At 38.1% G+C, this 6594-nt stretch overlaps 1 pseudogene; it reads right to left on the bottom strand.

The window, feature by feature from the left end:
• Positions 1-3103: 3103 nt before the first annotated feature.
• Positions 3104-4592, bottom strand: LOC131791496 (piggyBac transposable element-derived protein 4-like; annotated as a pseudogene).
• Positions 4593-6594: the final 2002 nt, after the last annotated feature.

Below are 6594 nucleotides of genomic sequence, written 5' to 3'. Positions count from 1 at the left end.
TTACTTTGAATGATGAAATGCTGCAGAAGTTGGTTAGGAACCACTCAGTCGGTGTGAGGCTGTGGTGTGATGATCATAAGGCACACGGACTTCATATCCTGTGCAATGAACTGGAAGTAAGGGTTTCAGCTTCCATGTAATCTGTGGCACCAAAGTGGTGTGCAAGTGTAGCTATGTGGTTCACCCGCTCGCTCTCCAAATCAGCGACTTCCTTTGCAGGGAGATTTTGCAAATCATAGATTGAAAGGGCTTGAAAAACTGGCAGGGAAGGAAATCTTACTGATCTGTTCTCTTTGAACATTGTCACATAAGTTGTATTAAACCACTAAGGAAGTTACTACTTCAGTGATTTGGACTCCAGTCAAGCCAAATTTTCCATTCTCTGCTAGGTCATCACTCAGTGTCCTTCCTTTTCAGGATGTCATCAAGCCTAGTAAGGCAGTACGACACAGGAGACAGTAGGGCAGCAATTCTCAGTTCTCCATGCTGAAGAGTTTTGCTGAGGATCGCAAAGTGAGAATTTTTTTGAGAATGGAGAGGGTAGCAATAAACTTGTGACACCTGCTTTGCATTATTAGATCACAGGCAGTAGCATCATCTTTAAAGAAATCAATATCTGAAGGTGCTATTTGAAGTTCACAGTCTGACCGAAAAATCTCTTCTCCCTTCCACAGTTGTGTCATATTGGATCACACTCCTGTCAATTTCTTGTTCTTGGGTGGGATCTTCCGACGGAAGAAACCATAGCCATTTGCTATTGTTGCCTGGTTTTCACCTAATTGCACTCGCTATCTTAAACAGATCACACCAGACATCTCCCCAACCTTTTTGCAAGAGGTGTCAAAGCTGCAGAGAAAGTATGATTAGCATGCCAGTGTTTGCAACATGTCGCAGTCTGGATGAGCTACAACTTAGTGCATGCATACATACTTTATTCGTCCCAATGGGCTTTTCAAACTAAAGAAATAGTTAAAATTATATAGCAATAAATTAATTAGCTAATTAAATAATTAAATAAAAATAACCAAACCAGTGTAGTATGTCCTTAAAGGCCCGTAAGGCTGAATCCTCCTGTCTTCAGGGATGTCGCTAGTGTTCAAACATTCTGTAATTAAGGGTGTCAACTCTATCATGGCAGTCAGGAATTCATTGCGTTGAAAGCCAAGTGCTGTAATTGTGCATTGGTGGCGCTCATTCATCAGCATGGAAACAGCACAGGTTGCATTATGCATTTGCTTCTGACGTTGACTATATTTCCTCTGGCTTCCTGACATTGACAGTCTGGGCAATTTTGGTCTCCTTCATCCTGTGAATCTCTTGTGTGTATTGTCTGTGTTAGATCAATAGACGAAGCAAGGAAAAATATTATTCTAATGTCATAAAATCATTTTCACGTACTGACACCAATCCAAATGAAAAATTGATCAAACACTACTTGAAAATATGCAAGGTAATCCTTGGCTTTTATGAATAGTCAGTGCCCGTGCAAGTTTAAGTGATAGCTGTTGCCTTTCTTTTATTGACTTCTCAGCATGCATAGACATAGTTACAGGAGCAATTGGAACCTACTGTTTTCACTGAATTTGACAACAGCAACAGGCAGATCTGTAGATGGTCATATGTTTATCATAAGTATAGCTTAATTGGTTGTTTAAGATATATAAATGCATGAAAATTGATGTTGGCAACCTCTAGGTTTGTATAATATAATTTTATTGCATTCTTAAAGTGATGATTTATATGTGATGGTTGCCTGGTTTAGAGTAGTCTCAAATGTATTGAAGTGGTTTCAATATTGCAGAGTCACGATACCAAATTTCTGAATGTCCTTTGGATGTGAACTTTTTGCTCTCTGATTAATAGACAGGGCTGTCATTAAGTTTTAAAGAAAGTTTACCTGTAACATGAAAACAGATAACATAATCAAATTAAGTAATCAAACAAATAAATTGACTAAAAATAAGAAAAGCAATTTAATATGTTTTCTAAGGCCCTGGGAAGGTGAATCCTCCTATCTTCAGGTAGGTCTCCAGTGTTCAAGCATTCTGTAATTAACTCTTCATAGTAGACTTTAAAAAAAATGACAAATGATGGCAACCTTTTTTCTTTTATTTTTTTGGTCAACAGTATTTACACTAGTGATTAGTGCTATATGTCATTTGAAAGAGGACAAAATTAACTTTTCAGAAAAAATATGTGGATTTTAAATCATGCTAAGAAAAATGGCACACGATTTGCATAGATTATCGTACAACTTTTGACTTTGAAACAGCTTGGGCCCGAATGGATTGGAGTTACAAGGAAACATTTCCAAGATAAAAATATTATATTATATTATTATATTATTATATATATTATATTATATATATTATATTATTATATTATATATTAATATTCCTTATCTTATGGGCAAGACATACAGAGACTGGCTGAAAAAGAACAAATACAGACTGAATTAGAATATTTTTACAAACTGTACCCCAAAACCATAAAAATTGAACCAGATTATTGAAAAATTTATTCCTCACCAAGTATTTACACAAGGGAAGTAAGCTATACCTCAATTGAAACAGCAATAAATAAGCTTTCCTGAAATGCATGTTTCTTCTCCAATAAAAAGGAAACAACCTCATTGAATGCTTTCAAACTAACATCAATTAGCATACAATATCATCAAAATTTGAACTGTGAATTAAGTGTTACCCAAATGATATAAAGTAATGAGGCAAAAATTAACCAAAAAGGTTCCTTGTTATATGGGTAACATCTCCATAAAAATTGGCGGAAAAACAACATCTGAGATGTCTGACACATATTTAGTGAAAACTGATTGAAGTGAATAAAATGGAATTTTTTTTTCTATTATACATATAGTTTGAATGGTGTGTATTTACCTTCAAGAAAATGATGGTAAAAAAAAATTGTGTGGGGCACCCTCCTCTCACCCCTGCCACATCTAGGCAGGCCCCACAGCTAAATGATAAAAGACATTCATCACAATATTCCAAGCATAAGCAGTAACAAAACACAACAATTCTCCTATCTAAATGCACAACACAACATAAAACTACAGAGGGTTTCAGAGCAACCAGGAAATCATAGTTCAAGGATCAGGAAGGTGATACTCTGCACTATGAAATACTGGAAAGCAGTTCCTCTGCTTAGCAACATGCATATACTTTCCCTCACACTGCGGTGCACTTCAATAGGTTTGTACCTTACCTCACCCCTACCTTCCTTGTAGCAGACCAGTTTCTCCTTTGCTCACCCTGAACTGGAATGTGTTCTGTCACAAATTGGCTGGTTTGGGTAGCTGACCTTGGGGGTCTGCCTAAAGTGGACACAGGTCGGTCGTCATAGTCAGGAAAGCCACGGATAATCTCCTCCCTGAAGTCACCCTGTGGATATTCTGATATCCTTTTGAGGGCAGGATTATCTGGATTGTTCTGCTGGTGTTCTCTGAAAAGAATAAAACTCTTGACAACAGCAATGTCAATATGGTGATAAAAAAGTGTCTTCCACCACCTTGCGCATTTCCGTTGCACATTGTGGGTGGCCAGCATCCGGTCAGATCGGTACATAGCATACATATACTGATTGTATATTGCAAAGACCTGAGGCTGACGTACATCTACTGAGTTCCTTACACCGTCATCATTTTTTTACTCTACGCTTTACCTGAACATAGTCATTAGCATTACTAATAGTGGTGATCGCAGTTACTACTTTACTGTCAACCCACTGCAAGACCAAGCAGGGTGGATCCCTCTGCCACCGCATAGTACCCCTGGCTTTGCCCTTTCCCCATTCACTTCCTTTCTTGAAATTTTCTCGCATATCTTTCCTGGTTTGCAAAATGGTACCTGTAGCTATGACTCCATGCTGAAATAAATGCTTCATGAGATAAACTGAAGAATAAAAATTGTCAATAAACATGTGATAACCTTGGTTATAGTAGGGACTAATAAGTCTTACCACAACATCATGCCCAAGCCCAAATCTACTGATGTCTCTTGAAGCATCTTTCCCGATGTATATGTTGAAATCTACTGTGTAACCATTTGAACTATCAGCAAGTACCCAACGTTTAATTCCCCACTTAATGGGTTTGTCCTTTATACACTGACGGATGCCAGACCATTGGCGCGACCTGACCATACGCTCATCGACGGCCGCCTGTTTTCTGGGCTGGTACAAAGCAACACATCTAGATTTGAAATAGTTAACAAAGGACTCTACTTTACGTAACTTGTTACCAGGGGTCTCAGTTGTAGGATCTACAACATGCAAGAAGGCCATGAGCCCATGAAATCGTATTCTGGGCATGATGGATCTTGCCGAAAGACTATGGTAGAGTTATTTATCACTAAACTTACTCTCAAATCTGTTTACTGAGTAGATGTTTAAAGACCTAATTTACTGTAACTTGCATAGTTATTGGACGATAGTTCTCCCTTAGTTGAAGGTCATCGTTCTTAAAGACTGGACCGACCTCTCCCCCACATTGAAGGCCATTCACAACTAGAGATACAAACATTATGTAGTGTAGTCAGTGATGTCGACAACTCACTTGTGGCAATTTTTAGGGCCATTGCCAGGATGCCATCCCAGTCACTTGCAGAGTGGTTTCCACTTTAACTCTGCTTACTCTCTGAAACTGGAAGTTATCAGTGCCAGTTGAGTTGTTAATGATACTCTGTACGATTGCATGTGTAGCAAAAGAGTCATTAGTTGTGCCATCAGTGTTTGTTATCCCATGAGCAATATTGGTAAAGTAATAACAGAAATAATTTGCAATCTTAGATTGATCATGGCAAATACTTCCGTCAATCATTATGTTCAGTTGATAGTTGTCATTATTTTTCTTCTTTGCATCTATAAAGGGCATGAATGTTTTATAGAACTGGCTTAGTGTGGATTTAAGGAGAGATGACTTAGTTTTCCATTATTTCCCAATTCCTTTTCTTCTAGGTTTAGTTACTTCGTTTCTCAGTTAACTTTTATTTTCCCAGTCTTTCCTTGTTTGCTACTTTTGATTATTTTTTTGCAGCTCTTTTGGCTCTTATGGCATTTTTCCATTCATGAGACATATATGGAACATCTTGGGGTCTAACCCTCATTTTCTTCACTGGTAAATGTTCGTCCACTATACTAGCCATAATTGCTTCTTAGAAACCAGCTTTATCATCAACTGTGTCGAAAGTGTTGCCAACATGCAATGGAGCATGAGAAAGGTCCTCCTTGGGGTGTTGCTTGTAAAAATTCCTCTTAGATCTAATAATCCTATCTTTTTGAGGTTTCACTTTTTCCTTTGTAAACCCATAAATTAGTGCATGATCACTCATTTCAGGATTGTACGTTCCATAACTGCTGAACAGTTGTGGTCGATTCGTGAGGATGACATCAATCAGACGCTTTGTGACACATGCTCGTTGCATTTGAACTCTAGTTGGTGAGTTGATTAGGCACTCAAGTCCTTTTTCAATTTCGAGATTAAGTAGTGTTTTTCCCTCTGCATTGTCTGTATTCAACCTATTTAGGTTAAGATTACTGACTATAGCAGTAGACTGATGTTGGAGGAGAGCCCAGTTAGAAAGGTGAGTTAATTTTTCTTCAAGAAATAGCTGGTAGTGTGCAGTAACTTTCTTTGGTGGGCCGTAGATAGCAAGTAGTATGAGGTTTTTTGTTTTCTATGCAATTTGAAGAGCTATAGTTTGAATTGTTTTTTATCTTTTGTTAATCTTAATTCTTTTTTACTTGATTTTCGATGAAACAAGCATGAGGACTCCGCCACCACCTTTCTTCCTGTCTCAGTGATGTAGGTGGTACCCAGGTATATAAAATTGAGAGTCGGGATAGGAAGCATCAACTTTGGTTTCACTGACTGCCATGATCTGTACTCTTGATTCTACAACTATGTGCCTTAATTCTTCGAACTTGTTCTGAATACTGTCGATGTTTAAGTCGCTCAGAAGTAAGTTACTAGGATTCTCTTGTTGAGCTGTCTCAAGTGCATTTATTCTGTTGTCTCTCCGACCACACTGTCATCTATGCAAACGAGATTTTCATGCGAACTTTCATCTATGATTGTAGTATTCACAAAAGGAAAATTCTGCTTAGGAAACAAACAGCTGACACACGTGTAAAAATGCTCATCAAGTATGCTTTAACTAGTATTTCCTCCGTATCTCTTGTGATATAGCAAGCCACAAATACAGCACTTATCTGCTTCAAATTCATGTGTCGCCTTAAGGCACAGCAAACACTTGGTTTAAGCTTTTTTTGAAGCAGGTCCTGGATTGGGGTTTATGTCCCCACACAATCGTAGATACTCATAGTTTAAGCATGCAGTTGAATTGCAGTAGTAGTCGATCCTTGATTTGCGATATCTCGAGTACGAACGCAATTCAAAATGGCGGTCCCAACAACAGAGTAGTGATCCTAGAGGTTCATCTTGTCTCACTTCTTCAACATTGTGAATCTGCCTATTTTTTGGGAGTTTAAAAAGTGTCAAACAATGAGGCACATTCTCGTCAGAAAACGACCTGAATGACGTGTAAAACGTAGGAAAAACAAAATATTTATGGAGCAATG

Source organism: Pocillopora verrucosa, chromosome 10 (assembly GCF_036669915.1).
Source record: "Pocillopora verrucosa isolate sample1 chromosome 10, ASM3666991v2, whole genome shotgun sequence".
Taxonomy (NCBI): domain Eukaryota; kingdom Metazoa; phylum Cnidaria; class Anthozoa; order Scleractinia; family Pocilloporidae; genus Pocillopora; species Pocillopora verrucosa.
This window is presented reverse-complemented; position numbering and strand designations above follow the sequence as displayed.